We start from the raw sequence: 22,664 nt of genomic DNA, 5'->3' as shown, positions 1-22,664 counted from the left end.
TACATAAATATGCACATTTAAGCACACTGAATGTTTTCCATATAATTCAGAAAGTTCAGAGACCACCAGAAATCTACTCTTCAAATCCAGGTTAAAAACTAAGTTTTTGAGTGAGACACTCCTGGTTTCAAATCCCAGGTCTACCATTTATTTGCTGTGGATCCTAGAGAAGTTACTCAACTTCTCTGGGCCTTTCCTGCAATGCTAATAGTACTATTCTTGTCACGAGGATCTAGGAAAACAAATCTTCCTAGAAAGTGCTGAGAACACTGGCTGGCCCAGGAAAATGACCGGCTGCCGTCACACTCGGGTGACAGCAAGTGTGTCAGTATAGAGCTGGGCTCCACAGGCTTTCCAGTGGCGGATTGCTTAGGAAGTAGATAGTCAAGTCTTTCTTCCATGGTGCCGGTGGGTGGGTTTGAACCACAGACCTCAAGGGAACCAAGTGTAAACCATTTGCGCCACCCACGCACCTTCCTGACACACAATAAGCACCTGAAATTTCAGCTCCCATGAGGCACTGCCAGGTACTCCCTGTGCTTAAAAATCGACCACCACTTCTAGTGATTACTGAAAAAGTCCAAGCAAGCTGACAATGAACTCTCACTATAGCTGGGCCGGGGCAGGCCCGACCCTGCGGGTTTCCGTGTCCACCCAGCTACCCACCAACCCCCAGCCACCCTGCCAGACCCAGATTAGATTCCAGCTAGCACCAAGCAGCCTGGACTTCATCTCACTGCGTCGGTACTGCCCCAGCACCTCATTTGTACCTCCCACAAGTGTACAGTTTATCCTTTTTAATAGAAATGTGCACCAAGCTTCTCTCCTACCAGACAAATGCCCCTCTGTGCTCTGCTTATCTCTGCATACTCCAAAGCCCCTGGCTCAGTTTCCTGTACCTAGTAGCTCCGCGATAAATATTTGGTGAAATGAATGGTTAAGCTGCAGGAAATCATTTAAACAGATAACATCTGAGATTGAATTTCATTTCCTCTCATATAAAATTTAACTAGCTACTGCTTTAATTAAGTTGAGTCCCTGGATGTTTACACTGGGGGGGGGGGAGAATCAGAGGGTATATATGAGGGGGAGGAGCTGCACAGTGTCCATGTTTCCTAAGCAGAAAAACTCCAGTTTGTACAACGGGCAAAATCAGTTCCCAATAGGGAGCACATAGTTTTCTGCTTGTCTGAATAAATCCTTATAGTGTAAACCCACTTTTGCATTTTCAAGGAGTTTTAAGGTCTGTGCATTTATTTCCAAAACCTCCAGATGTTTAGACTTATTCATTCAGACGAATGTACTACACATCACCAGCACAAGAGAGTGACACAGCTTCTGCCGAAGAGTTCATCTTCATAGAGGAGACAAGCATCTCACCTGACCCAGCACCCAAACACAGAAAACTAACAAACAAGCACACGAAACTCACCACCATCAAAGCCCTTCCATCCACAGTGACACAGGTGACATGGCAGCAGGACAGGAAGAACTACCCGATGGGTTTCCAAGACTGCAACTTCTTGAGAGTAGAAAGCCTCATCTTTCTCCCATGGACCGGCGGGTAGTTTCCAAGTGCTGACCTTGTGGTTAGCAGCCCACTCCAGACACAGCACTGAGGCGGTAGTTTTGAGCTAGGTGTAAAAGGCATGACTGGGACTGGCGCAGTGCAGAAGGAACAGGCAGCAGTGGCAGGAGACAAGAATTCCTATAAAGTACACTTGCTGTTAGATGCCTTCGAGTCAGTTCCGACTCCCAGTGACCCTGTACAGGGCCACAGAAGGAAACACCCCCATCCTGCACCATCCTCACAACGGTGCTTACACTCGACAGTGTTCCGCCTGTTTGCATTAGGTTTCCAGTATCTGACAGTGCTTCGCTGCTATCCAAAAAGTGTCAGTGGCTAGTGCCTCTGACGTGGACAGCCTAGTCCTTCATCACGGTCTGTTCTTAGTCTGGAAGCTCTGCTGAGCCGCTATTTGAAATGCCAGTGACACAGCTTCCAACAACCACAGCAACATGCAAGCCACCACAGTAGGACCAACTGACAGAGAGTGGTACATGTGGGAAACAGAAAAACAAGTTCAAATGAGGATGAGCACATGGTAGAGATCTTAGTGCAAATGTAAAAGACACAAATTTGAAATGGAAGGGATGGAGTCAGATTGCTAAGGGGTTTTGAACTTATTCTGTGGAGGGGGAAATAACATTTTAGAAGCTAGAGAAAGAGATGCTCAAACCTGTGGTCTAGGGAGAAGTTTGCTGCAGCAGCAACACAGGATTGAGCCGGAAGGAAGGGAAGTTGATGGCAGGGACGCTGTTGCTGCTACCAGGTGTCATCGAGTTCTGACTTGGCAACCTCTTCGGACAAAGTAGAACTGAAACCTTTACTGAAGCAAATGCCCCAACCTTTCTCATGCAAGCTGCCAGGTGGGTTTGAACAGGCCAGCCCCTCCCTTAGCAACTGAATGCTTACCCACTGCACCACCAGGACTCTCAAAAAACTCAATGCAAGGCTAGCAGTCAACTCTGGGTCACGGTGACTCTATGGGACAGGGTGAAACAGACCCTTTGGGTTTCCGGGCTTTAAATCTTTACAAAAACGGACAGCCTCATCATTCTCCCATGGGGGGGCTGGCAGGTTCAAACCGCTGACCGTGTGGTCAGTGAGTAGCCCACTACACCACCAGGGCTCCTTCAGCAGGAATACTTGTGGAGGGGGACAAACTGCCGACCAGGCTCCACAGCAAGAGGAAAGGCCATTCTGGCCCTTAAGGAATTTTTGCAGAATGGTTGATGGGTCTGCCCTAGCATACCTAGCTGCCATAAATACCCCCCATGCAACACCAGCTCAGAGGCACTACCGAGTCTAACACAGGGAGCTGGCATTTGCATGAGCTAATTCAGGCAACAGTGGACAGAAAATTATAGAAGCCAAAACAATGCATCGGACTCAAAGTATCCGGAAGTTGGGGTTCATTAGGCAGATATCCCTTCACTCTTTCATTCATTCATTTATTTAGCATTCTTTTATTTGCTGAGGCCCCAAATGTGATGGCCATTACAACACTCTATGCCAGGAACATGAGGGTACAAATTGTCCCTGCTCTCCGGATGCTCAAAGCCTGGCATCAGAGTTATCATTTTTTCAGCAGGAATTACTAATCGGACAAGTTCTCCGCGACAGACTTCATCTTACTGACATGACTCTGTTTAGAAATGTTTTCTGAACATCAATCTGGCCAAGCCAGCTTGTGACTCATGTTTCACTTCAACCATTGATATTCATCATGCATGCAGGCTCAGCTGGATTAAGGAAGGTGCCCGCCTCTCTTGTGGACATTACCTTGCTTTTCTTATACCAGGAAAAGTGTGCGCGGGACTAACCACGACGACCCTGCAGCTCCATCGTCTGAGGAGTCAGCAGAGCCACAAAGTCAGGAAAACCCAGATCGCCTTCTGGAGCCTCCACAGCACTCCCAACAGGATTTGTATTTCCTGTCCTTCAGGGTGCGATGTGCTGGCACCGACTCACGGGCAGTGGGTTTGGGTTTTGGTTTGATGTTGCTGGAACCATTCAGAGACTGTCTTACAAAGAAACGCTTGCTGTTCTATTGGCTAAGGAGAGAGGGAGCAATGAGACAGAAAGGTTCAAGAGGTGGGGGGGGGGGAATCCATACAAGGGGTTTTCTCAAGCACCCCTGTTTTCTCTTGTTAGAAGTATTGTGGTTGAAGGGGTGCTACTCCGTGTGATTAAAACACTTGTTTCTTACGTAATACCTGGTTTTGCACCACCCTAAACAACACAGGTGGCCCAGTGGGGTAAGTGCTCACCAGAGAACTGAAAGGTTGGTGGTTTGAAACCAACCAGTAGCTCCACGGGAAAGAGGTGTGCTGAGGTGCTCCCAGAGAGATGACAGCTTCGCCAGCCACACAGGGCTAGTCTACTCCATCCCGCGGAGTCCCTGTGCGGAGGAACAACTGCAAAGCACCCAACAACATCAACGCAGGAAGCCAAGTCTGAGATCTCAGGCCAGACACGTGTGGCTCCTCAAGAAGCAAAGCAGCCACTTACCTAAGCAAAAAAAGCGCATTCCTTAATTTCTAAACATTTGCAAACAGCAAGGCCATCCGAATGCTAGCACACCATCATGAGAATGCCTCACTCGGAATCCACGAGCTCCCCCTGCGGAAGCTCACATCCTCTAATGCAGCAGTTCTCACCCTGCCTCATGCCGCGACCCTTTCAGACAGTTCCTCATGGGGTGGTGACCCCCCCAAGCATAACATTATTTTCTACTTCATCACTGCCATTTTGCTACGATCATAAATTGGGCGACCCCTGTGAAAGGGTCGTTTGACACACACACCTGCAACGGGGTCGCGACCCACAGGTTGAGAACCGCTACTCTAATGGGAAAGACCATGTTGTGGACGCCAGTGGACTGAAAGCTGGCTTCCTTGCTCCAAAGTTCCAGGCACTACAACCTTGTGCATGAATGGAGAGCTACACCCTGTTATCTTCTCAACACTCTCCCAAGGGTGAGATAATGCTTATTTGTTGGCCAAAGCCATCAGCCAAGTGCAGTGCCGCGAGTCCTCCAAACAAGATGAGAATCCAAGGCAATAAGGGGGAGGAACAAAGACAAGGAAAGCTAAATCCAAAATAAAGATAGTACAAAATGCCCAGAATAGCCCAGAAAGACAGCTGATGGCCTTTTCTTCTAAAATCTCTTCATATCACAGTGTCAAATGGCCTAAGTGTCTAGAGTCAACACATAACTACTGTTATTACAAAGGGAATGAAGTACAGTAAAAATATACACACTAGAGAAGCTGATGGCACAATGACAACTTGCATTTGCAAATACCAACTAAAACATTCTAGAGAAATGCAATGATTACGCTGCACTTGGCAGCCAGTCACTAGCAAGCAAGGCTCACGCCTCATTTTATGATAGTCAAAGGAAGCGAAGGCTATTTCAAGCTCTCAAAGCTACTGTAATTTCTGCTGAGATTACACGTATATCTTCTGTTTATAGACTACATGGTTACTGCTACAGTGGCTATAAATTGCCACACCCCTAGTTCATGTCTCTTCTTGACTAAAGAAGCCCTATGATTTGATCAGGAGGGAAGAGCGTTCTGGTAGACCAGGAGCACAGAAGACATCATAGGGGACCACCTTATTTCTTTAGTTATAATGCACAGAGCCCTAAAACCATAAACCAGACTGACTGCCATCGAGTGGATGGTGACTTAGCCAGGAGTCGTTTTCCACTTGACAACAACTGGTTCTGGGTTTTCTTCAACTCTCATGTGTTGTTCAGGTTTTAAGAGCGGAATCTCCTTGTTACCTTTCCACGCCCTGCTGCGGTTGGCGACGTAGCTCGATCACTCCTTGGAGAGTTGAGGATCTATTTCTTCTTCCCCTCTGTAATCCCAACCCGGTACCACCGTTCTCTGCCTGAAGAACACACCTTCTCTCATCACACATCTATCAGAGAGGGGTTCCACCTGGCCACGTGTAGACAAACCTTATGTGGTTACTGAAAACTGATTTCTCTGCTTTCAGAGAAGTTCAGTGCAACAGCATTTCTCAAGGCTACCGAATCTGAATTGCTGAGTGGTCCCTGACCAAACAAAATAGAATCATCACTAAAGCTATGCCAGAAATATTCATAGCAGCACTATTTGCCAATTGGAAACTACCAAAGTATCCAAACCCGCCAAAACCAAACCCGCTGCCATTTGAGGTCAGTTCTGACTCATCGTAACCCTTTAGGGACAGAGTAGGGCTGCTCTGCGAGGCTGCCACAGCGATTCGTCCTCCTGGGCCTAGGCGGCCACAGCTTCCTCTCCTGCACTGCCTGGTGGGTTCTAAGCCCTGGCCCATCATTTGGCGGCTGAGCAACATTGAGCCCCTGGGATTCTCTGAAATGTCCAACAACTGTAAATTACATCTATCATACAGGACCGTTAGAGTAAGAATGAATAAAAGTTAGAGGAGAATGAATAAAATAAACTTTATGTAGTATCACAGACAAAAGTCAGAAACATAATAAGCAAGATAAGTCTGGGACAAGAGAATCCCGCATGATCCTACTTACATAAATTTCCCCAACAGGCAAAATCAACCAATGAAATTAAAGTCAGGAGAGTGGGTTCCCAGGAGGAAGTATGTTTTGGAGGCTGACACTGTTGCATCTTAAGTGAGGAGCTGGCTATACAGGTGTGTTCACTCTGTGATAATGATTGCATCACGATGTCCACCTCTGATCTGAGCAATTTCCACTATGGATAAGACACTTCCATTCAAAAGCTGACAGAAAGAGACCCCGGAAAGCACCCGATTCACTCCCCTTCGAAGCATCTGAGTAGTTGTGAAGCTTACACACGGCAAGCACACACAACGCAGAAGGCCTGGGAGCGGTGTCCTGGTGACACGCCGCGCTGTTTAAAACCACCAGCTACTCTGCAGGAGAAAGACGAGGCTTTCGACTCCCATACAGAGTTACAATTCCAGAAACCCATAGGGGCAGCTCTACCCTGTCCTACAGGATTGCTGTGACTCAGAAGTGATGTGATAGCAGTGAGTAATGGCCCATCCAGGTACCAGCAAACTCTCAAATGTAGGAGGATGTTTTTCCGCCTTCTTTCCTTGATATGACTTAACAGCAGTTCTCAACCTGTGGGTCTCGACCCCTGTGGGGGTCAAACGACCCTTTCACAGGAGTCGCCCAATTCATAACAATAGCAAAATGGCAGTTATGGAGTAGCAGTGAAACTAATTTGATGGTTGGGGGTCACCACCACATGAGGAACTGTACGAAAGGGTCGCAGCATCAGGAAGGTTGAGAACCACTGGTTTTAGAAGGATTAGGATCTTGTGCCTATTGCAAACACAACCCAGCAGGCTCAGTGTTCCTATGGAGCGTGATACCAGGAAAAGCATTTAAACACTCTGTAAGTAATATAGCAGACCAGAAAAAGTCAAGAGTGCTTGGATTGACGCCCAGCAGAGCTTTAGGTGCTGCTACCTACTTCAGCGCATTCCCCTCTGAGCCTCAGCGTCTTCAGCTAGAATAGTAACTCCAACTGTGCAAGGTATGAACCTTGGTGGCTTAGCGGTTAAGCATTGGGCTCCTAACCACAAGGTCAGCAGTTCAAAACCACCGGCTGCTCTGCACAAGAAAGAAAATGCTTTCTACTCCCATATAGAGTTACAACCTTGAAAACCATCAGGACAATAGTTCTACTCTGTCCTGTAGGGTCGCTTTGAGTCGAAATCAACTCAATGGCAGTGAGTTAGTAAGAAACGGTGTAAGAAGGCCATGAGGATAAGATACAGGTAACAGCGTCAAAGCAGGTCCTGGCATGTGGCAATTACCCAGAAAAAGTTCTTATGGAATGCATATTGACTCAAATTGGTCAAATACTTATCATGTAGTAGTGCCTCAATAAATGGTAGCTATTATTATGACTAGGCAAGGGTGTGGGGAGGAAGGGAATAAACAATCACCTTATCTTTTCTAAGGTCAATAGCTGGGGTGTCTATAAGGTCATTAATGGGTTGGCCAGCAATCCCACTGGTTCAGATCTAAGACTGACAGCCTGTGGGACAAAGCAATGCACAACATGCCAAGAAGAGCTGTGCTTTTGATGTGCCGCCAGGTCTGTGTTTCCCTTCTTGGGGCCAAAACACATTTATTTACTCATCAACTGCATGGCAAAACATTGGTGCCACCTCGGTTTACTCATTCTACTCCTTCTGTTACTCATGCTGCTCTTAGAACAACGCATTTTAAGGTGGATAAAACTCTCGCAGATTTCATGATTAACGTGGCGATAGTCAAGTACCTTTGCTACTAGCAAAAAAAATGTTCACACCTAGCACACAGAAGGGTAATTACAGGCTTCAGGGATGTCAAAAAAGAACCATAAGGAGGGATGGGTCTACTTACATGTAATAAAATCAGGCTTAATATTGATTTTGCTCAGCTCTTCCAATCCCGTATGGACTTAGCAGATTGATCCATCCAAATGTTTTTGGGCTGGAAAGAAACAAAAATTAAAATGACAAATTGAAACTAATTTCAAAATCTAGCACATCTGACAAAAGCAAAACTTCTGGATGATCAATTACTGCCTGAACACACCGCAGCAACTCAACAGCAAGTGTAACTAAGAATAAGACAGTGTGTATTAACAACACATGCCCGTAGAGCCAACAATGTTCTTCCTCAGTCCGCCCTTGTCTGTCTTCCCTCCCTCTCCTTCCTTCTTCTCCCCAGCCAACACTTGTCCTCCGCCTCCCTCCCTCTGTCTTCCTCACTGCTGAGGGAACTGTCTTCCCCAGACCAGTGCCATTACAAGAGGTCACAGGAGCAGAGGGTGTGTTTTAAGCCAATCACCTTAGAAATATAAAAAGAGCAGATTTGGTAGAGAAGCAAACACAAACGGAAAGGAAAGCGGAGGCCACGTGGAAATTTCCAAGGAATAGAGAGAACATTAGTGAGGCTTAGAGAAGAATCTCCCCTACAGTGATCAGAGACTTGCCCTTGAGCTAGCTAGAACCTGCATTCACGACTGGCCTCCAAGACTGTGAGAAAGAAACTTTGTGAAAGCCACTGACTTGTAGGATTTCTGTTGTGGAAGTAGCTAAGACACTCAGTTCCTAAGGCCTAATTATCTGCCCAAAAACAACCAACATGAACATTAATTTTTGTGGTACCAGGTATCTAGCAGAACTTTTGTGGTGAAATGGAGTACATGTTGGGCCACTAACCTCCAAGGTCAGCCGTGGCTCCTTGCGAGAAAGATCAGACTTCCCATAAAGAGTTACAGGCTCAGAAACCCAAAGGGGCAGTTCTAATTTTGTCCTATTGAGGTTGATATGAGGCAGAATTCATTCGACAGCAGTGATTTTGGGTTTGGTGGGAAGAATCCAGCACATTATAGATGTTGTACAATGTTTATTGAATAAATAAAATATGCTTTTAAGTAATGATTGTACAATTTTTCTTGATATGATTGAACTACTGAATTGTATGATACATGGATTATGTGCCAATAGAACTAAAAAATTATGCTTTTACAATACTTACTCATTAAGATCTTTTTTTAATCATTTTATTGGGGGCTGGTACAGCTCTTATCACAATACATACATGCATCCATTAAGATTCTTTTTCATAATATAAGGCTTATTTTAAAAAATATATATATATAAGGCTTATTTTCTATTTTGTCAAGTTCACAGAGAATTATTTTTAGTATTTTGGGGTTGCTTTGTTTGTTTTTTTAGTTTTCTTCCTTTATCAACTTTGAGAGTTTAACAATTCCATTTCTAAGCAAGTTTTTTCTTTCTTTTTTAAAATACTTTTATTGGGGGCTCTTACATCGCTTATCACAATCCATATATTCATCCAGTGTGTCAAGCACATTTGCACATGTGCCGCCATCATCATTTTCAAAGCATTCTCTTCCCACTTGAGCCCCTGATATCAGCTCCCCATTTCCTCCCCCGCTCCCCCACACACCCTCCCTCCCGAACCCTTGATAACTTATAGATTATTTTTTTCATATCTTACATCGTCCTCCGTTGCCCCTCACCCACTTTTCTGTTATTCGTCCCCCTGGGAGGGGGGTTCTAAATTGATCGTTCTGCCATTAGATTTTTTTAAATGGGGAAATGCTTGCAACTGATTGTTTTCTTATCCAACAAGAAAAATACATAGACAATACATCAAAATATATACACTGATTTGAGATGTACATTTCCAATTCCCTTTATCTCTTTGTCTTTATTTCACCTTTACCTGTTTTATACTCTGAGCCAAGATTTAATTGGATAATTATTCCTTTTAAATAATGCATACTTAGGAGGGAAAAATCCACAGCTGTCATCCATATATGAGCATGTACACTCCCACCACAATGAAGAAATAAGACAAAGATTCGTTGTAAAGAAATAGGCATAGAAAGAGGCTTCCTCTTCAAATGCCTCATAACTGCTTTCACCCAACTGAGAAAGTGGTTTCTCCAACTTAAATACTAGAAATATTGCCCCCCCAAAAGAAGCCAAAATCCACTGTTATCCATCGAGTCAATTCCAACTCAGGGTAACCCCACAGAACAGAATAGAACTGTTCGCTTGCGTTTCTGAGACTGTCCATCTTTACGAGAGCAATGGCTCCATAGTTCTTCCCAAGGAGAGGCTGCTGGTTTTGAGCTCCTGCCTGTGTGGTTAGAAGCCCAGTGCTTAGCACCCAGCCACGAGGGCTCCTTAAATCAGCACCTGTTCTAGACCAAATAATGAAGTCGGAATTGAGCTGGCTCTTTTTCTCCCCTCCCCTTTCTGAGGATTCAGTGGCCCCAGAGGTGTTGCCAATTAGAGAAGAAAGAGGATCAGTTCTAAGATTCCAACAACTTAATGAATACCCTTTTGGGAGCATATTCCTCAAAATAGGGGATAGTTTGTTTGTTTGTGTTTAAGCTTCAGAAGAGATAGGTGCTTAACATTAAAGTAATATATAAAACTGGGAATGAAATTTCAGTTGTCTTAAAGGAATTAAGTCATATTAGGTTAAGTGCCTATCCAAAGGCAGCTTCATATGTAGCGTGTATATACACATAAAAATGCAGGCAAGTTTTAAGCACTTAACAGTGAGACATTTTAATGAGCCTAGGGCGTGCTCTCCAAGTCCACAGCCCTACCGGTTCCTAAGTGAAAAGAGGTGGGAGTGGGCGTGGGCAGGGAAATTTCACCTCCACTTGTTTTACAGTTTGAGCCAAGAATTAATTGGATAAATAGTTCCTTCAGCTGCTTACAAAACATTTGAAACAGTGTGACTAAGTTAATGATTACATTACAGGCCAGAGCAGCAAATCCTAATGAGTTTGTAACAGCAGATGTAAACCGGTCACCACCACCAGAATCCAACCACCTACTGTAGCAAGGCCTTGAAGGAAACCTGGGTGTTCCCATGTGGGGCCCTGAGCATGGATGACAGGAAGTCTGAGCAGGCAGGAGCCAGGCCGCCTCCCTCCTGCTCAGCCCCTTTAGCTCTTGCCCTGGAACAAACAGCAGAGGGAAGGCCACCTGCACGCATGCAGCTAAAAGAACCGGACTAGCCAGCAGGAAGGAAGCAAGCCACAGTGGTTTCTGAAGGGCAGCCAGGCCCCCAGGCTGCCCAATCCCCAGGAGCTACGAGCTGGGAACCACAGGCACAAGGTGGAACGGCTTCACAAATGTCTGGGCATTTCACTGAAAGGAGTAAGTTAGGAGAAAAGTCAAGAGAACTACAGAAAGAGAAGAAAAACATATAAGATCCAACTCAAAACAACATGTAAAATGTAAGAAAGGAGAGAAAAAACATTTAGAGAGCATTATGAGAAAATTAGCAGTGCCCAAACTTGTTTCAGAGGAATTCATATCAGCTAAAAAGCTTTGAGTAAATTCAATCCTTCCTTCAGCAAGGAGCTCTGATTATTTGACCCAAGCAGGAATGAATACACAACATTCATAAACACGAACCATTATATTTTTTGAGATTTCATCATGGGCCTCATTTAAGTAAATCCAAGATGTCCTTTGTTGCACAGTTTTGATCCAACGTAAGAGACCTTCGTCATTTCCTCAGGAGCAGACTGAAGCTATAAATACTAAGCACCACAGTCAGTCACTCACAAAAAGACTCACTGACAAGTTTAATTTTAAAAACAAGAACACATTATTAAACTGAAAAGCAAGCCATGAAAAATCCAAACCCATGCAAACAACATTCCAAGGAGAAAAACCCTTCCTGTCATGACAAGCATTAAATACAAATAGCTTTTAATCTGGCTCACAAAACCTTTCCTACTCAAATATCACCCACACAGGCACCCACACAGGCATACCTCAGATATATGTCAGGTTCATTTCCAGGCTGCTGTAATAAAGCCAATATGGCAATAAGTGAGTCACGAGACTTTTGTAGTTCCCTGGTGCATATAAAGGTTATGTGTACACTCTACTATAAACTATTAAGTGTGCACTAGCAATATGAAAACGTTGGAAACATTGTAAAAATTACCAAAATGTGACCCTGAGACATGAAGGGAGCGCATGCTGTTGGGAGGTTGCCACAAATTTGTAAAAAAGCACAGTATCTGCAAAGCGCCAAAAAGCAAAGTGCAGCAGAGAACAAGGTATGCCTATGTACAGTCTACATCTGTGCCCACTCAATGGAACAAGTCCTTCCGTTCTGCCCACAACCTCAGGTTTCAAACTGCAGGGAAATCCTTCAGTGACCGTTGTCGTGGAAAACACATTGATTACTTTTACTTATTTTCTAAACCACTCTGATTTTCAAAAGCATAACTGTCAAAACTGAGAGCAATATGCAGAACAAACTCATTAGGAAGCAAAGTTACTGTTCAAGAATACTTATTTCAAGCTTTAAAACGAAATGGAATTAGAAACCACCACGCAGGTTTAATGATGTCAACGTAGGGAGCTGTATGTGCACAGGCCACATACGGCCCACAGTCTTATTTTTGTGAATACAGCTTTATTGGGAATCAGCCAGACTATTCACTAACCTATTGTCTAGGGCTGCTTTTGTGGTACCCAATAATCGAGCCGTTGTGACAGAAACTATACGGCCAGCAAAGCACAAAATATTTGCTATCTTCCCTTTAAAAAAATAATGCCAACTCCTGATCAGTAGTAAACAGATATTTCTCTAGACTAGGTCATTGGACTGAAACTCTGGTCATTTTGTGGGATGACTTACTATGTCACTTAACCTTTTCTTACTTTTAATTCTCTCCTTTTAAAACATGAAAATAGCTATCATTTATAGGGAACTTACTCCGGCACTGTTCTAAGGGAAGCATACGAATTAGCTCATGTAATTCTGATCAAAGTTCTTTGAGATAGGTAAATTATTATCCCTATCTTCAGATGAGGGCTCTGGGAAAGAGTGTTTAATTAACTTGGCCATTTCTGGTAAATAGATCAGGATCAGAACCAGGCAGTCTGGTTCCATGGCTGGTATTCTTAATCTCTAATCCATATTGATAACAATTTTAACCACATAAAAGTTACACAAATAAATCTCGAAGGGTTTGCTAGTGAAGAATAGGTAACGAAAGTGAAAGCGCACCTGTGCAGAGTCTGGGATGAAGCACACAACAAGAATATACACACATGTCCACATAGCTTTATGTCCACATAATTTTAGGACCTTTCTGATACTAGGATGAGGACTGAATTTGTGGTACTAGGACTGCAGCGCTCTATCATGTTATTTATCTTTTACGGTAACCAATCGGAGAATTAACCTATTGTGGGTTGGTGTATCGGGTTTTAAGGCCTAAGAGTGTAGTCTCGTGGGACAACTCGGTCAACCTGCACAACACAGTTTACAGTTTATATTCTACATCCTAGTTTTGTAATAGTAAAACCGTGACTCGGGAATAACCAGGAGTTCTCTTGGAGAACTTAGAAAGAGGGAACTTTTATTAGGCGACGACCCAGAGGAACTAGCCTTCCGGAAGATCTTGGCCCTGAATGTAAGGTCGGCGTAGCTTTTACACTTTATCGGCCGAGTTAGGTCACAGAAGTGGAAGAGGGAGGATTTCCAGCGCAGACACGGTTGTTAGTAGAGAAGAAAGGGGTCCTGGGACGGGTGCGTTCCAGGAATGAGGAAGTACACGGAGGGTGGCAGTGCATTGGGTTTCTTTTCCAGAGGTTAAATTCCCTAGTACGATTTTCCTTACAGTTTGAGGGGTAATGTCTGCTTGCAAGCTCTCCTCTAAATTACAACTGTCGATCTCCACCATTCTGCAGCAAAAGAGAACGAAGGAGATGAAAGAGTCCAAGAAGAAACAGCTCTACAGAACTAGCAGCCCATATGAACCGCATCCTCATCTTTCCTGGGCCGGGAAGAACGGTAACTCCACGGTGCCCACTACCAACTGTTCTGACCAGGAACACAGCCGATGGCCCCAGATAGGATGGGAGAGAAACATCGGACATAGCTCAAATTCTTTAAAAAGGACAGCTTCTGGACCAGTAGCCACTAGGCTAGAAGGACCTCCCAGACCAAGGAACAGCAAACTGCAGATCACGAGCCACATGCGACGTTCTCAGTACATCCATGAGGGTCTAAAATAACATTGAAACACTTTAAAGGCTATTATTCAGATAAGGGTGCTTTCACTTGTTCGTAATCATTTTTCAATTGCTGTGAGCGGCAGAACTGTCTCAAAAGTTTGCTGAACCCTGGTAGTTGCCCTGAGATACCCTTGACACTTGGAACGGAAACCACTCTCAAAGGTTATCTTTCTGCTAAGTAACAGGTCAGATTGAAAACAGTATTGCTAGATTAGAAAACAATTAAACTAATTGAGCAATATCTGTTTTCACCAGGGAGCCCATGCCCTTTCGAAAGCTTCCAGATGCAGACTTCTCAGAAACTCTACATGTTCTGCACTGGTCCCTATCCAGTCTCATCCGCTTCTCTGAGCTCCATCTGGGAGAAGACTGAGCGAGCATCAATGGACATGACAGGGCGACTGCTATTCAGTCAGGCAAGAAGAGCTCTATCGAGTGTCAGCTGTCACATGTTCACAAAGACTTCCCTTGCTGAATCATGCCCACCACTTCCTGAAGTTGTCCAGATGTCTGGGGAAAAAATCTGTGACCTGAATGTGACCCACTGCTCTTTCTTACTCAGAGACAGGCTTATATGTCTCTAAATAAACTACAATATATATGCTACTAACTTACTCATCACCAATTTCATTTTTAGGTTAAAGTGGCCTTACCTGTCCCTTTAATCAAGCTAGTCTTCGATTCATTTCCATGTCTGCAAGTACATCTAAGATTCATATCCTATCACATACATCCTTTTCCAGCCTAGCCCCTTTTATTTTGGGTCTTCCAAGTAACCAAGAGAATCATTTCATTTTCCTCAGCTCATCACACTTCTCCTAGAGCTCTATTTAGTCTCTCTTCTTTGTCAAAGGCTACTCCCAGTCCAGGATGGGAATGGTTGCACAAACCACAAATGTGTCACAGTTTTAAAGGCCCAAAGACTCTCACTAGCAGGTCTAGAAAGATGTTACAAGGAGGCCATTTGTGACTTAGATCTGAAGGAAGAAGAGAGCTCTTAACTCAACGGTTGAGGTGATAAAGGAGGTGGCCATGAAGGATCGGAGTTTACTTCACAGACTTCAAGACCGAAAAGACTCAGTTCAAGGTCTTGGCTCCACTTATACTAGAAAAAAGGGTTGAAGGAGTGAGACAGCATAAAACCAGCTGATGGCAAACACACTCACAACCCCAGGTGTCCCATAGCCGCTTCTCTAGCCTTGCCTAAAACAGGAAGCCTTTTCACACTCTCAAGAGCATTTGTCATTTCCACCATCCATTGACTCATTTGGGCAGTAGATCACTTGTTGGTTTCACTCTAAATAGTTCAAAACTATGGCTTGAAAACAATGAGACTTTGTTATCGAAGAATAGATTCTAATCAATTTGCAGCACTTTCATATTTTAAATTCTGGTTCGTTGACAGGTAGTCATGCACTTCCATTGAGCTAACAAACACATTTAATTTTAAGCACAAGCTTGAGCTGAGTGGTCAGTCACATTATACCCAGTCAACCAGTAGGCATTTGCATTCCAACAAAGCTCTTTGTTTCACGCCTATCCAGTAACTTGTAGCAAGAGGCTTAAGACATATTTCTCGGCAGAATAAAAGCACCATTGCTGGTGCTAATAATGGAAATAATGGTCAAGAACCAGAAAATGATGGTAGTTAGCCCCACCCCCACCCCCCAAAAAAAGAAAAAGGGGGAGGGGGGCAAAGAGTTGGAGAAATTAGGTTATAATTGTTATTAGGTTTAGTTATTATATGACAGAGTACCTAGAACTGTCCCATAGGGTTTCCTAGGCTCTAATCTTTACAAGAACAGACTACCAAGTCATTTCTCCCATGGAGCCAGCCATGGGTGGGTTTGAACTACTAGCCTTTTAGTTAGCAGCCAAGGCTTTAACAACTGAGCCACCAGGACACCTTTCATATGAGAGCAACCCATTGCCACAAGTCGATCCAGACTGCCAGCGACCCTATATCGGGTTTCTGAAATTGTCTGAGTCTGTACAGAAGCAAACAGTCTAAACCTTCTCCCTCAGAGTGGCTGGTGGGTTTAAACTCCGAATCTTACAGTTAGCGGGTCAACACTTAACACGTAGCGGCTCCAGGGCTCCCTCATGTTACAGTAGTATCTGTGAATCTGAGAATCTATGAATGGCTTTGACTGCATATAGTGTAGCTCTGAGTGTTCCCATAGTACCAAACATGGTGCTGTAAATATTTACTCAGTGACTGAACTGAGAAGTCTCCGACGCCCCAAAGTCCTTATGGAACCCGCTTTCCTTGCCAAAAATCAAATTCTGTCTAGTTAATTTCCCTCAAGGTCTAAAATGTCAGTGTGTGCAATGTCTACTGACATTGTATTACATCAAACAAGGCCCCTATGTTATTAACTTGTTGCTGCTCAATCGTATTTGTAGTGTTTAGTAATAACTTTTTTTTATTGTGATTCTAAAGTTTTCCTACATAGCTTTCTTTGCTAACACTAGAATATTATTTTTATATTTCCCACAGAAAGATTTTAAGCAAAAAATTCTGAGCAATTTTGGAATTCAAAAGTTGTTATTCTTTGCAAGTGTTTACTGAATTGGGTAAAGTGCTTAACGTCTGCTATTAAGTTTCATATACAATAAACATACATGATTGAGGCAGACAGGGGTGGGTGTGAAGGATGAATGCGGTTCAGCTTTCTAATGCACCAATTTTTCTTAATGGCAAATACTTAAACTTTTTGTTTTCTATGAAAGTTGCTACAGGCTATAATGCAAATTTTATGTTGTACTTTAAACTTTCATATAAAAAATTATTGAGTGTAATATAAAAACTTATATAACAATGTATTTGAAGTCACTGACATCAGGTTGATTTCAACTCGTATATAAGGTTACCAGAGCCAACAGCCTTATCTTTCTCTCTCGAAGGAGCTGCTGGGTTTGGACCACCAAACTTGTGGTTAGTCTATGGTTTGCCAAACAGCGACATTTAAATATTTAAACAAAAACAAAAAAACTCACTGCCATTATGGTTTTTTTTCTTCCCCCAAAACCATTTTATTGGCAGCTAATACAGATATCATTCCATAGTTCAATCACATCAAGCAGTATTGTACAATTGCTACCACAATTAGTTTCAAAACATTCTCTTGCTTATTGAACTCCTTGATATCAGCTCCCCTTTATCCCCTCCCTCCCCCTCTGCACCCCCAGGAACCCTTATTCAACTTCTTCTCTCTATAAGTTCATCAATCCTGGGTTTCAAAGACCAAAAAATATATAACAGAAATTCAAGAGGGCTACTCACAGTAACAAAATACATCAGAGACAAACCCAAATATGTGAAAGACACACACACACACACACACACACACACACAGAGAGAAACTGTTGAAACCCAGATCAGGCCCACCATGTATCAGAGGGGGAACCAAGTGACAGGTCTTAACCATTCAAATCAGGTTTACCATTTTGATCTCCTATAGTCATCTCTCCAATACTCTCTGTTTGATAACCAGTTTATTTCCATAGCTCCATTATGGATAGAGGGAAATCACCGGAGGCCTATTTCTTGTACAGATCTCACAAATGTATCCTGGATTTTCACTGTCATCTATAACCTTCTGTAAGCAATAATCTCACAGGTTAGGCTTGATACTATTCCCTCCTATGGCTTTGGATATCATCTACAATCCTTGGGTCATGGACAATGATGTGCTTCTTCCATGTGCACTTAGTTGACATCTCAGTTAGATGGCTGCTTGTTTGGAAACAAGCCTTGAAGACCCCAGACACTAATTCTATCTGATAGCCGGGCATCATCTAATTTCTTCGCCACTCTTTGCTATAGCAACCACATCGTTTGTGTTCCCTTCATGAAACTGCCACTAAATTGATTGTGCCTTATCATGGCCTAGTAGAACTGCCCCCATGGGTTTTTGAAACTACAATTCTTTAAGGGAGTAGAAAGCCTCATCTTTCTCCCTTGGAGTGGGTACAAACTGCCGACCTTGGGTAACTTACCCATTACACCACCAGGGATCCTAAGTATTTAAACTGTAGAATTTTCAGCACGCAGCTCTATAGTTACATTCCCCTACTCTTCTGCATACTTTTCGGTGCAGGGCCAGTGTGACAGAATTCAGATTGTTGACTGTGAACAATCAAAATATACCCAGAGAAATAAATAAGCTAGAAGTCTTCTGAACTATGTTCTATCCCTCTTGAGATTGTAGGAGAAACAGTTGTGGCTCCCCTACAAATTCTGGTCCCAAGCTACATCCAATAACACCTGTAGAATCAGGTCCTACCACCTATATCATTAACTATTTATAATGTGCTATGTGTTAGTCTGGGTAAACCAGGGAAACAAATCCACAGAAACTCATATATGTACAAGAGAGAGTTTTACAAAAAGGGTAAGTGTACATTAAGAAAGCATCCCAACCCTGTGCTGTCCAAGGCCATAAGTCCAACATTAGCCCATATGTCCAACACCAATCTACAAAGTCCTCCTCAATCTCACAAAACACATGCAATGACGCCGACTGCAAGAGAAAGCCAAATCAGTAAATGTGTAAGCATCTCAGCGCTGGCAGGGGCCTCCACACGGCTGTTCCAGCACCCAGGGCTGCATCGGGATAGGTCCATGCAGCTTCTAAGGAATGTCTTGAAGGAAGTCAGCCTTGCCAGCTGAAGCAGGGAACTGCTAAGGCAGCTGCACCCTGGTCTGACCATCAGAGAGCAAGAGACCTGAGAACCAGAAAGGTGAGGCTCACCAAGCTATTTAGTGCTTCACCCTTCAATTAACCCCACATGTGTTTATTGGCGAGGTTGGCACAAGAAACCTTAACTATCTCATGCTACTATTGCAAATTTCACTCTAAAAATATGAAGCCAAACTATTAGGATCGTTCAAGCACTTGGAAAAGGTCATTTATTCTAAACTACTCTGAAATCAGTACAGTGACGGTCTGAATCAGAATGACTTCAGTCCACTGGGCTACAACACTCCTCATGCCAAAAGAACTCTGAAGGTCAACATATTCTGGTGAGAACATCATAACCCTGGAGGGGGTTCGCCCATTGTGAGCTCGAACACTGCTGACTCAGTGGGAACAGCAAGGGCCCCATTCTCTTAAATGGCCCCTGATGGAACAGACATATTTACATCGCTGTGCTAGAACCGTGATCCTCTTACTGTGAATGGTTAAGAAAGAAGCAGTGTAGGTAAGTGCACCTACATTTTTCCTAAGAGTTAAGCAACTGAATTATTAGGAATTGCATGTATTGCAAACTTCCAGTGGGAGATTCTAAAGAACACAAGACCGTTTGATATAGAATGTGCAAGTGTCCACAATGTCCCCAAATTATGTCTCAAACTGAGAGTTTTCTGCCTAAGACACCATAGGTCCCACCCAGCTACCTCCTGATAAAATCCTGTACCACAACATATGTAAACCACTGGCGTTCATAGACTGATTTGTCGAACAAGAATTATTCTTGTTCATAGAACAAAAATTTATTTCTTTGGGAAGAAAGCAGTTAACAAAATATTTGGCCATTTGATTTTCAGTTTTCACATTCAGAAAGACACAATGGCCTGTCAGTTTTCTAGATCTAAACAGAAGATCCACTACAATTTCTTTTAAAAAGGATACAATTATAGGGAGCCCTGGTGGCGTTGTGGTTCCATGTTGGGCTACTAATGGTAAGGTCAGCAGTTCAAAACCATCAGGCCCTCCTCAAGGGAAGGCCTTGGAAAATCAGAGCAGGAAGTTCCACCCTGTCCTATAGGGTCACTATGAGTCAGAAAGGAGTCGATGGCAGTGAATTTGGTTTGAATTTTGGTAATCCATAGTAAGAAAGGAAACACAGGGATAATGTGCACCTCACCTTTATTATAAAAGGTTTAACCCAGAAAAAGGCAATGCTGGTTTTTTTCCAAACACAATTTCATTTTATCAAATTGTATTCTCATTCTCTCTCTCTCCCTCATCCTACCCCTCCCTTTTTCTCCTCCCTTTACTTTCGTAACACTTTTTGAAGGGTAAATCAGTAATGATTTCCCAAAATTCTCAAAATGTAATAGATTTCTAACTTGGTGTCCCACATTGAGTAAATAAGTAAATAATTGGACAAATGAACAAAGATGCAGGTACATAATTCTCACAACAACATTTTTATAAGAAGAAATAGGAATACAGTCAACATTTCACAGTAACAGTATCTACATTGAGATTAATTCATTATACAGAAGACAAATAGCCAAGAATCCAAGGGTGGTTATCAGTGGTTAATGATATGGAAGAGCAGGCATTATAACAGACCCCATTTTGTAAATATAGACACAGATAAGGTAAAAAAAAAAAAAAAGTGGGGAAAAAGCCCAACTATGGGCTCTAGCACCTTCTTGGGCCTCTTGATCACAGACCCAGGGTCATTTATTAAGAGCAATATTTTTGACTGGAGAGAGGAGGAATGGAAAGGAGAGGTTGTGCTGTGATGGTTAATACTACTAACAACTTCGGTAGACTATGATTCTTAGTTCAGCAAACATTAAACAATCACCTCCCATTTTTATGATTTGATGTGAGCAGCCAATGAGCTGAAGGGGGAGTTTCTGTGTGGGGGTGGCCCACCTCCACTTTAGCATGGATGTTCTGCAAAGCTTACTTTTCAATCCCGCGCTCTTCTTGCGTGCCTGCAGTTCTTGGGCTATAGGAAGATTGTGGGTTTGGGCTTGTTGCTTGACTTGCAGACAGGTTCCACCAGCCACTGCAATCACAGGGACCAGCAGAAGCCTTCAGCTACCACCCACAACACAGCTTTGGGGCTTGCCAACCCCTACAACTGTGTGGGCCACATCCTTGAAGCAAACTTCTAGCTATGTGCCTCCCTAGCTTCGCCCTGCTAGAGAACTCGGCCTAAGATGTGTGCAGGTTTAAAGAGAACAAACCACTCCGAAGCCTGGTCCTGGGGCCGGTCTTCTGCCCCTCTCTTGATATACGCTATTAAATGCCAACGTGCCATTAGTAGTTGTCTCTGTAGGGTAAAATTTCAGATGGTTGTCACGTTTTCTTTTTGTTAGTCTGCATTTTATAATTCTACAATAAAGATGGCATGTATCATTTCCGTCAGACAGAGGAGAGCATAATGGATTAAGGTGCTAAAATTGAGAAGAAAATCTTCCTAAACCTTCATGTGCCAAGGCTATATGAGGGAACTTTAAAAAATTCATGGGAAAATGGAGGTAAAAGACAATAAAATTTTCCCACGAACTTTTTCAAGCCCCTACTATTGGTCACATTCCTTAACCAAGGTATTAAATTTCCTTATCAACAAATAGGCAGAATAATAACACAGCTATTTTTTTTTTAATTGTAGAATTAGGAAAACTCCATATTGGATAAGGGACACGATTAGCACACAGCATATAAATACCCTGGTGGAGCCGTGTTTAAAGCACTCAGCTGCTAACCACACTAACCACAAAGGTCAGCTATTCAAATTCACCAGCCACTCTGAGGGAAACAGATGTGGGAGCCTGCTCTGTAAACATCCCGAGCCCTGGAAACCCCATGGGGCTGCTCTACTCTGACGTACAGACTTGCTATCAGTGGAACCCTGGCTAGGCGGCAATAGATTTTCATATTAAATACAATTTTGTTGAAGTGCATGTCATTTTAGGAGGGGCCTTCCGAACCCACCAGCCCCTGTTCTATGGGGAAAAAAGATGTATTGACTACTTGCTCACTTTGTACAATCACACAGTAGCTCTGGGCGCTCCAAAATAAAAATGACATCGTAATAGTGAGAATGCTTTCTAAAAGAATGTGTACTTTGTTTGTTTCCAACCGTTTTATTGGCAAATAATTCATGTATCAAACAGTTCAATAGTTCGATCACATCAAGAAGAGTTGTACAATCACCACCACAAACAGTTCTGGAACTTTTCTCCATTCTTGAACTCGTGATTGGCTCCCCATGCCCCCCAGCCTCCCCTGCCATCACCCCAGGGAACCACTCATCCAGTCACTGTCCCTACAGAGTTACATAGCCTGATTTCATCCACAGAAAGACATTAAAAAAACTAACAAGAATAACAAAGCAAAACAGATAAAAACTCCAACAGAAAAGAATGTTTGTATTGAAAGTCTCCTTTGAAAAGATGTTCATCATTATAACCTAGTTTTGCCCCAAGAAACCTCTAGTCCGAACTCTCTAAAAATGTGAGCACAGGATTTTCTAACCTGTTGTATTTATTAGTCTAGGTACTTTAGAGAAACAAATCCACTTATTTCTTGTGTTATATATCTATCAATCTATATAAATCTGGAACCATGAAGAAAACTCCTCTCGGACAGAATGTTAAAGGGAGCCCGAGAGCAGGCTAAAATGCTTGCTAGGTGACCACTTGGATCTACTTGTTGAGTGGAAGTGGGAGAAATGCAACAATAAAGAGACAGGTTGAGTTTGGCCACTGACACCTGTGGACTTGGTTTACAGGAAAAAAAGG

General features: G+C 43.2%; 1 protein-coding gene across 6 annotated transcripts in view; it reads right to left on the bottom strand.

The window, feature by feature from the left end:
* PPFIBP1 (PPFIA binding protein 1) overlaps positions 1 to 22,664 on the bottom strand; it is a 197,796-nt gene that overhangs the window by 113,964 nt on the left and 61,168 nt on the right. For all 6 annotated transcript variants that reach the window (XM_045288394.1, XM_045288395.1, XM_045288396.1 and 3 more), the window contains exon 2: positions 7,965 to 8,054. The gene's annotated coding sequence lies outside the window, so the exon portion shown is untranslated. The remainder of the gene's footprint in view (positions 1 to 7,964; positions 8,055 to 22,664) is intronic.

The sequence above is a fragment of the Echinops telfairi genome, unplaced genomic scaffold, assembly GCF_000313985.2.
Source record: "Echinops telfairi isolate 266 unplaced genomic scaffold, ASM31398v2 ScPeMD7_21;HRSCAF=78, whole genome shotgun sequence".
Taxonomy (NCBI): domain Eukaryota; kingdom Metazoa; phylum Chordata; class Mammalia; order Afrosoricida; family Tenrecidae; genus Echinops; species Echinops telfairi.
Note: the sequence above shows the minus strand (reverse complement) of the source record. Positions and strands in the feature narration are given on the sequence as shown.